Raw genomic sequence first — 10,911 nt, 5'->3', positions numbered from 1 at the left:
AGCCATGTTTGTACCATGTGACCTCATCCCCTCTGATTGCACCAATGTGGACACCTGGCCCAAACAGGACCAATCAGATTTTCCTCACCAGGGAATATGAACTTGGGACTAAAATTTCCATTCTCGTTCTGAGATTTGCTTTTGTATGAAGGGGTTATAAAAACTGGGTGATGTGTTGTGACCATCTTTTCCCATATAAATTGAGAGACAAGGAAAGTCAAACTGCAGTGAGTAAGAAAATGAGATTTAAAAAAGAAAGAAAGAAATCAGAGAGATAGAAACTGTATATTTCTGAGTTTTCCACAGTTTTGACTTCCGGTTTCAGACACGTTCTCAGGCTTGAGCACATTCTTGCCCTTAGATTTCATGAGACATTTCTGAGTCCTTACTGACAGAGCCATCTTTTATTGCTGACACTGGATCATGTTGTGCTTTAAAGTTTTCCTTTCAAGTTACAGAAAACAACTTGAGCTAGCTCAAGCAAAAAGATGAACTTAGTAGAAAGTGCTGGAGCAATCTCAAGAGATCTGGGAGGTTTGAATAACCTGGTTTCAGGCAATGCTAGTGCCAGAGCAGCTCTGGGAACTTCTCTAGGAACAGGAAGTGAGTACTGCTCGGTCAACTCAAATGATGTCTCCTACAAGCTGGTTTGTGCAACTGCCTACAACTTACTGTGGGCAGGAAACTGTGCTTCTAAGAGAGATGCATAAATTTGTGTAACAGAGTCTGACATTAAAGAATTTATAACCTCCCACAAATAGTAATATTTCAAAGCAGCCTGTGGCAACTGTTGGAGGAGATGTATAAGCATGAAGTGCTTCAGGAATTTAGGAAGGCCAGATACATTTAAGATGTAGTGACTATAGCTCAATTGTCAGGCCAAGGTTGGCGAATGGCTTCCTGAACAAAATATTAAAAATACATGTAACATGCCCTTAATAGTAAGTAGAAGTGTATGTGTGTGTGTGTGTGTGTGTGTGTGTGTGTGTGTGATCAAATGTAAAATGCAATGAAGCAAGACTGTGTTTTGGGGGGATTAATCCATAGAGTGAGCCACACTGATATAAGCAAATTACCATACAAAAAGAAAACACAAAATGATCAAGCCAGGATTCTGTCTGAATTCTAAGCAAGCAAATGGCACTCCTGTAACCTTTGGTCTTAGTCCTGATTGTGAGCCTCTGGTCAGCTAGTCTCCCCTAAACTCTCACCCACATAATGTCTGCACTCTGGCCTTTCTGGGCTCAGGCCCTATCTCCACTGGTCATCAAAAGCGTCTTTCTGAGGTAGACATATTCTTAATCTGTTCACAGCATACTCCTCCACATCTTTGTCTCAATAAAGCCTGGGCGATTTCATCTGTTTATGGTCTCAATCTTCACCTATGTGGGAATTTCTCTCAACTTGATTAATTAATTAATTAATTTATTTATTTTAAAGAGAGAGTGTGAGAGAGAGAAGGAGAGAGAGAGAGAGAGAGAGAGAGAGAGAGAGAGAGAGAGAGAGAGAATTTTAATATTTATTTTTTAGTTTTAGGTGGACACAACATCTTTGTTTGTATGTGGTGCTGAGGATTGAACCTGGGCCGCACGCATGCCAGGCGAGCGCACTACCACTTGAGCCACATCCCCAGCACTCAACTTGATTTAAAAAATTGCTCTAGCTCCTATCTCTCTCCTATGCTTTGGATTTATGCATCCGGGGACATTGCCTGATGCATCTACCTTCAGGATGTCCCAGATGCTTCCAACTCAATGAAGCTGAGTGGATTCTAGGCATTTCCTCTCTCATTTTCTGTTCTCTATTCCCCATAGTCTCTATTGCACCCAACCTGTACATCCAGACTCTAACCTGGAAGTAAAATTTGATTCTTATTTCTCCATTAGCCACCAAGGCAAATTGATCACTAAGTTGTTTTAACATTTCTCCAATTTGTTCCTGTCCTTTATTATTGCCCCATCAATCCCATGTGTATTGGTCAGAGCCCACCAGAGAAACAGAGAATTCATTAGGAAATTGGCTCACACTACACAGAGATAGGTTTTCTGTAAGCTGGAGAGTGAGATAAGTCTCATGGCTCAGCCCAAAAAGCCAGAAGCCTCAGAGGTAGGGAGGCCAACAGTGCATCCCCAAGTATGAGCTGAAGGCCAGGGAGCCTATAGAAGGCACTGGTGTGAGTCCCAGAATCCAATGCCACAGAACCTGGAGTCTGATGTCCAAGGGCAGTAGCAGGAAAAACCAACCTTGCTCTTGAAGGAAGAGCCAGAGGAGAGAGAATTTCCCCCCTTACTCCACTTTCCTGTTCTTTCCAGGCCCATGCTGATCGGATGGTGCCTGCCCAAGTTGAGCTGATCCAGTCACCAATCTTCTCAGGAAACACCCCCCCACACACACATACTCAGGAGTAGTGCTTTATCAGATCTCTAGGCAGCCCCCAACCCAGGCAAGTTGATACTTCAAATTAACCATCACACCAGGGCTGACATAATGTACCATTCTTGTTTTTGCCTTGTCATCTATATTAGTTACCTTTTGTGATATAACAATCACTCCAAAATTAGCCATTTAAGACAGCATTGTTCCTGATGTTCAGAATCTGGGAGCAGCTTGGCTGGTAGTGTCCCATACATAAACCCAGAAGCTGTATCAGTTTTATGTGCTAATGATGTCTTGGTCACTAGCTGCTATGGTTTCATTGTGTCCCTCAGAATTCATAGCCTAGAAATTCAATCACTGATGCAACAATGTTGAGAGGTGGGCGCTTTATAGAGCTGTTTGGATCACGAGGGCTCTGTCCTCATGAATGGATTGATGCTGATTATAAAAGGGCTTGACAGAAGGGCATGTCCTTCTTGCCCTTCTGTCTTTTGTCATGTGTGAGGATCCAGTGTTCCTCTCCTCCAGAGGACACAGCATTCAAGGCACCATCTTGGAAATAGAAATCAACATTTACTGAGTGCCAGCTCCTTGATCTTGGACTTCCAGCTTCTGTGGCTCTGTATTCCTAATGACATCTCACTGTGAATTCAGTCAGTTCTCCGTGGATCTCATTAGTATGGGCTAATTGCTTCACCAGTGGGAAGACAAAGGCCATTTGCATTAATATTTTTAAAACAGGAAATTATTTGAGGTAGAGCAACCAGGAAAAAAACATATGGTAGGAATTTGCCTTTCTTTCTACACACTTTGTCCAAGATTAAGCCAATTTCTTCTGGACTAAATTTGTCCCATTTGTGGGTACTCTGATTTATTGAACAGATAGGATATCCGTTGTTCTTCACTGGGTTGGTTCTATGTGTCTCAACCCTTAATGATTGTATCAGGGATGGAATTATTTCTGAGATTGAGACTGATTTATCAGGTCTCTATGATGGCTGTCAGTGAATTACAGAGTTTATGCCTTTGAGGCTTCCCTCTTGATATAAAAGATGGAAACCGCCCAGCAGTTAGTCAATTCCCAGTTCCTGACAGCTTGAGGGGTGGAGGAGGCACTGAGGGTGGTTCTTGGGTGGGTATAGCTCTTGTCCAGTTCTCTCCCCAGTCCTACGTTTAAGAAATAAATCCCTTGAGTGGTTTGGGTTTTTGGAATGTTTCATTCCTTTGTATTTTACCTACAGAGGCATGAGAAAGAAATTTTCATGTTTTTTTTTTTTTAAGCCACTATCTTGTGTCTCTTTGTTACACTAGCTTAGCCTCCACTGTGACTTATGACCTTTCTGACTTAGACAGGACTGCTTGTATTATTCATTAGAGTTGAAATGTGTCACATGCTCTGGATCAAACATGAGGCACTCGTCACCTTGCTTCACCCTCACAACAACTACATGAATAGAGTACTATTGTTGATCTATTTTGGCCTTTTTTTTTTTTTTTACATGTGGAAACTGAGATTTAGAAAGATCCAGCAAGATGCCTGAAGTCATAGATTTCTTCCATAATAGACATTGTCAGAGCTTTCAATAGTTAGTGTTGGACCTGAAATTCCGACACACATCTGAGCCCAGCTCCTGCATGCTTAGCTGACAAGCTCAGGTGCTTCCCCGCTGAGATGAGGGGAATGTGGATGTCATTTGTAACACAGCCTAGATGCTTTGGTTCTTCCTAGAAATGGCTTGTACTGAATTTGTACATTCTGGGTCGCAGTTCTGTAACACAAAGACAAAACCGTACCTAAATTTACTCACGATGTGAAATTTTCTCTCCTGACTTACAAAATGCTGTGAGGTTTTTGATATTCCCTTTTAGTAACTCCTTTAACTCTGAGAAGAAATTCTTTTAGAAACACAGAGTTGGAAAAGACTCCCTAGGTTCAATTTGAGGCTCTACCACTTTCCAGCTGTGTGACTTTGAGCTTTGGTTGCAACACTTTTTTTTTTCTTTTTAAAAGAGAACTATTAACTGATGTTAGTGAGATGTATAAAGGTTAAATAGGCAAATAAATCCAGAGCTTTGAGTACCATGCCTAAATAGGCAAATAAATCCAAAGCTCTGAGTACCTAATCCTATTTAATAAAAACTTATAGTAAAATGAATGGAAGTTTTTATTAAATAGGATTAGGATTGTAAAGATGCTACTAGATCTTGCAACTGCGTTGAAGGTGAACTTTGAGGGCAGTTTCAGCAGGAGGTGGGGAGGAAGTTTGGTTCCAGGTGAATGAGGCTTGAGAAAGTGCACCTAGAAGTATAAAGACTAACTACACTGTTAAGAAACGTGTTGGCTTAGGAAAGGTAAGGTGAGGCAACTTGAAAAGTGACATAGGGTAAAGGAAGATCTATTTATTTATTTTGTATTACTAGGGATTGAACACAGGGCTTCAAACTACCAGGCAGTGCTCTACTGATGAGCTACACCTCCAGCCCATTTAAAAATTTTAAAGTTATTTTAAAAATTTGACATAGCAGCTGGGCGCCATGGGCACGACTGTAATCCCAGTGGCTAGAGAGGCTGAGAGAAGGATCGTGAGTTCAAAGCCAACCTCAACAACATCGAGGCACTAAGCAGCTCAGTGAGACTCTGTCTCTAAATGAAATACAAAATAGGACTGAGGATGTGGCTCAGTGGTCGAGTGCCCGGAGTTCAATCCCCAGAACAACAACAACAACAAAAAATTCAACATAGGGTCTCCCTAAATTGCCTGGGTAGCCTCCAATTTGCAGTCTTCCTGGCCCAACCTCCCAAGTAGCTGGGATGATGGGTGTGTGTTACTATGCCTGCCTGACTGGTATTCTTAAAAAAGAGAACTCTGGGGGCTGGGGCTATAGCTCAGTGGTAAAGCGTTTGCCTCACATGGGTGAGGCACTGGGTTTGATCCTCAGGACCACATAAAAATAAATAAAGATACTGTATGTTCATTTAAAACTAAAACAAATTTTTTTTAAAAAAATGGAGAACTTTGGACACATAGTCAGAAATGCACAGAAGAAAGATGACATGAAAACACATAGGAAGAGATGTCTGTTGACTGGTATGATGAATCTATAAGCCAGGAACACTGAGAATTGTTAGCAAATGCCAGAAGCAGGGAAGAAGCAAGGAAAGAGATGTGAGAGGGACGATGACTCTCCCGACACCTTGAGTTTGGACTCTCAGCCTCCAGAACAGTGAGATAATAAACTGTTTGTTTCAAGCTACCCAGGTTTTGGTACTTTGTTATGGTAGGCCTAGTATGTTATTATACTAAAGGGATACACTCAATTATTAGTGCATTAGCATATTTTCTGAAATTAGGATGTAAGACTATAACTTCTATCTTGGGTACACTCTCTCTCCCATCACTCCCTCTGGGGGCAGCCAATTGCTATATTGCAAGGACACTCAGGTAGCCTATGGGGGAAGGCCACATGGAATGAAAATAATTTCCAGTCGTCAACCAGCAAGGAACTGAGACTTTGCCAATACTACCTATGTGAACTAGGATTCCCCCAGTTGAGACATCTGTTCAGATTGCAGCAGGAGCCACCAGTTTGACTACAGCTTTATTTATTTATTTTTTTTGGCTCTAACCCAGCCAAGCCACTCCTGAATGCCTGACTTGCAGGAAGATCAGTGTGTTGTTTTAATCTGCTAAATTTGGGGGTAACTTTTTACACAGTATACCTGCTAATGATGAAGAATGGTAGATTGAGAAGAGGAGAGGTGTCTTTTTTCTCTGGATTTCAAGGATTGACCTCATGGCCTTGAGCATACTAGGTAAGTCTGATACCACTGAGTCACAGTCCTAGTCCTGAGAAGAGGGAAAAAAGCACAGAATAGCTTCTGAGATAAAAGGAAAGGGAGGACCTTACTAGACACCACAGGTTGGATTACTGTTCGTAAACCGTTGTTGGGTACCATCTCATTAGGTACCAGGTAAACGTGCAGAGTTGTGAGCCATTGATTTCTGAATCAGGTCCTTTGGGAAAATGGCACCGGGAATCTGCATTTGGAGTAAATATCCAAGTGATTATTTTAAAGAACCATTGAGTTTGAGAATAATTGAGAGTAGGGGTGAAAGTGGAAGAGAAGGAGGAGATTAAGCTACAATTAAGATTGGGTGTTCATAGCACAGACATCAAATAGACACTAGGCTATGGATCTATAAAGAACTCCCAAGTTTTGTCAACAATTTCTGAATTAATGGAAATTACTTTCTATTCCTGCCTAAGAAAATAGTCTCAGGATCCCTAAGGTTAGCCTCTTTAACACATTTTTTTTTCTGTAACGACCCCCTATTCAGTTCAATTTCTATGCAGAGATGCTCTGCCTGTCTTAATTGCTACTGCCTTCCAAATTTCTCTGTCTTTGGTGGTCAGGACTCTGCAAATTCAGTGGGTTTGGTTCCTGTTCTGGGATTCCCAGGGCTATTCTAGTCATGGAAGGTTATCATGTGAAGGCCCAGATGCAACTTCTGTGAAATAGGGCTTTAAAGAGTAAGTCCGAAAGCGCGATGATTTGGGCAGAAAAGATTGTTAGACTCACTACCCCTCAGTTTCTTCCTTTCAGAAATATTATAAGAACAACTCCATGGAAAAATCAGTGGGAGATGGACAGAGATTAGGAGCCCCTGGCACTTAGAAATGGCTCAGTAGATGGCAGCTATCCATATCTGGAGGGATGTTGAGGAGGATATACTTAGATTCCAGCATGGTTCCCCATGATGGTCCCAATTAGGGCTCCAGCCAAAGTGGAGTGAGAAGGTGGGAAGCTGGGAATAGGATGATGTAGGGACTTTAGGCAGAACAAGAGAATGTGTTCACGGATCTAGGTTGGCAGTTTGCACTCTCAGCTCAGTATTAGATTCCCCCAGACCCCTAAAAAATAGGGGCCCACCCCAGGCCATTTAAATCAGGATGTTATAAACATGGCACAGGTGATTTTAATGTACAGCTGGTGCTGGGAAACACCTATCTTAGGCATTCGAAGCACGGTCATTTGTCACTTAACGATGGACTAATTGTCTGAGAACTGCATTGTTTAGTGATTTTTGACTTTGTGTGAATATCATGGGGTGAACTTACACAAATCCAGATGGAGCACTGGATGTATGAGCCAGTTACATGGCATTCAGTTTTACCACAAATTTTTGTTCTTTTTTATAATTAGAAGTACACTCTAAGGATAAAACATATAGTATAGTAAACCCCTAAATCAGTAACATAGTTGTTTATTATCAAGTATTCTGTGCTATGCTTAAGTGTATGTGCTATGCTTTTATATGACTGGCACTTCAGTAAGTTCATTTAAAATAGCATCACCCAAATGAAGAAAAGGGAGAGGAGATGGGAATAGGAAAGGCAGCAGAATGGATCCGACATAACTTTCCTGTGTTCATATATGAATACACCACCAGTGAATCTCCACATCAGGTAAAACCACAAGAATGGGATACTAATTAGATTAATTTATACTCCATGTATTACAATATACATTCTACTTTTCATATATATCTAAAAAAAAAAAGAAGAAAATGCAAAAATAAATAAATAAAACAGCATCACTTCAAAAATTGAGAAATACAAGGTGGTACAATGTTACACTGGCTACTATCTCACTAGGCAATAGCAATTTCTCAGTTCCATTTTAATCTCATGAAACCACCCTCATATATGTGATCTGTAGTTGACTGAAATGAAACACGGGTTGCATGATTATAGTAGGCTCACCAATGTTTTAAATATCGTGCACATATTTAAAATAACAGAAAAAACCCCAAAAACCCCGGTATGTAAGAAGAGAAAGAAGTCAGATATGTAGGGGTGAATCTGAGTTGAAAACAGAACATTTTTAAAACCCATAAAATTCTAAGAGAAATTATTTCAGGATATTTATTCTCTTGAAAAATCTTTAGAATCATGGCTGGAATAAGAAAACAACACTTTTTCTTACTGTTGGTTTTTGGGGTAGTAAAAACTTTAAGCATCTGATGATATCTAGATTTTCAGAAAAACAGAATAGCTGGTCAGAATGAATATTTTTCCAGGCATGTAGTACGGTGAGGTTAAGTAGAAAAACAATAGACCCTTGACTATAATACCTATAGTCATAAATATATTAAAACAGAGATACATGGAAAATGTGCACTATTTTTATAAACTAGGCCTTATAATGTCAAATTACATATAGGAGGATGATTCATATATTAAAAACATAATTGTGCTTGCAGAAAAACACTAAAGGAAAATTTAAAAAATGCTAGGTAGTTACTGCTTAGGAGTTAAGAATAGGGATGACATTTTTTAAAAATATATTTTTTTTAGTTGTAGTTGGACACAATACCTTTGTTTTATTTATTTAATGTGGTGCTGAGGATCGAACCCAGTGCCTCTCATGTGCTAGACAAGCGTTCTACCTCTGAGCCACAACCCCAGCCCCTAGGGATGACTTTTTAAAGTGGCACATGTATGTTTTTAAAAACTGATGATGTGTTATTTTGTATTGAAAAAAAAAAACATATATTAAGTCTCAGAAAAAAATATGAGAAGAAAATATAGCAAAGTATAGTCAGAGGTTGATTTGGTGAGATAGACTTGGGAGTGTTTTCCTCTCTTAATTATCCTTCCTATAATGAGTATTTTTCTTTTCGTAATTGGTATAAAAATAAGTATCAAAACCTGTTTTCCTGCTTATAATTTTATTATCTGATCTAGAGATTTGGGTGGAGCACTCATAAAGCAGTGTAAAGCCTGGGAATCAGTTCAGGGGGTTGGCATAAGCTTTTTTTGGTTTTCTTTTTCTTTTCTTTTTTTGTAGTGTTGGGAATAAAACACCAGGGCTTATGCATGCCAGACAAGCACTGAGCCATGTTCCCCTTCAGCAAATCCTTTTTTGTTAAAGGGCCAGAGAGTAAATATTTTAGGCTTGGTCTCTGTCACAACTATCCAGCCCTGACACTGTAATGCAACAACAGATGTAGACAACAAGAAAATGGACAAAAGTGGCTGTGTTCTGAGCAAACTTTATAGTTACTTTTAAGTTTCACGTATGAAACTTAAAAGTAACTATAATTGTCAAAATTGTCACGTATGTAGTCAAGGGGGAGAAATAAAGGATGTCCATGCTTTTTTGCCCCTTTTGATGCTTTATTCACTCAAATTGCTCCATATATTTTCACTCCATAGGTTCTTAATCAAGATAACGACAATTCTTAATGCTAGGCACTGCAATAGACATAATCAATTCACAGCAAACAATTCAAGATTAACTCTAAGCACTGCAAACACACTTAATCATGACAGGCTAGTGACAGACATTCCCTCTGCAGGATAAGTTCAAAAGTCTCAAGCCTTAGACTTTAAGTCCAGCAGATGCACACTCACTTAGACCGAGGTGATCGGGTCCGGAACCAAGGCAGGCTTTTTCTGACGTGGAGTGGACAACTAGTTGAGGAGAGGGTTGTAGGGAGGAGTTGCAGCTCTCACCAAGGTCCAGACAAGGCAGCGGTAGAGTTTGAGAGTGGTGAGGATCACACAGAGAATCAGGAAAACGATGACAAGTGATGGGATATCAGTCCAGGTCCTCCTCAGGCTCTCCAGCTTGAGTGCATCCTTGTTTCGGCTGGCTGAATCCCTGTTCATTTGCTCTATTATTTATACTAAATTTGGGGGCTTTTGACCCCGCTTTCAATCCTTATCAGTTACCACTGGATTTCTCCATGACATCATTTACCCTGGGGTCAGAAATATCTGGTCTGGTGGTCTCCACCCTGATCTTCTCACCTTTCCCTCTTATCAGGCAAGGACAGCCTGCCAGAGGCTTCACTCAAGGTGAGGAGAAATACCTTGTCTGAGGCCATACTGGAAGGCTCTGTTAGGTGGGCCTAATGAGTCTGGAGTTTTTAAAATGGAGTTGCTTAGGCTCAGGCCTAAGGCCATCCTCAAAGTTTCATATATTTTTCATGTATTGCCCAATATTATTCTTGTTTCAACACCCCCCCCACCCCACCCACATTAAAAGGTGTAAAAATCATTCTCAGATCTTTTAAGAGGCTGAAGGCCACAAGCTATAATTGTGGACTCCTGAATTAGATGAATTAAATCAAGATTGTGAGGAATGAAACTTATCAGCAATGCTGAAAGTCCCCAACAGACATGGACAATAAACTTTGTGTTTATTTTAATCTGTAATATCTCTGCATCTTTTTTCCTGAGCTAAAGATTTGCCATTTAGTTGGATGTTTTTGGAAAAGGCTGCCAAGCCATCTTGTTGAAACGTTAACAGAGGAACCGGGCAACCTGGAAAAAATGGTCATGTAAATACAGACCTATAAATATTGAGTTGTTCCTGTACTAGGCATTTCTGGGACAAGGAAGAACACATATTTTAATATAAGTCAGTGATGAGAAAATTACAGGGTGCCGCAGTCTGGCTGGGCACAATTCAGGAGCCACTTGTCAAAAGAAACTAACTTTATTTTTAGAACCACACAAGATAAA

Source organism: Callospermophilus lateralis, chromosome 3, assembly GCF_048772815.1.
Source record: "Callospermophilus lateralis isolate mCalLat2 chromosome 3, mCalLat2.hap1, whole genome shotgun sequence".
Lineage (NCBI taxonomy): Eukaryota > Metazoa > Chordata > Mammalia > Rodentia > Sciuridae > Callospermophilus > Callospermophilus lateralis.
This window is presented reverse-complemented; position numbering follows the sequence as displayed.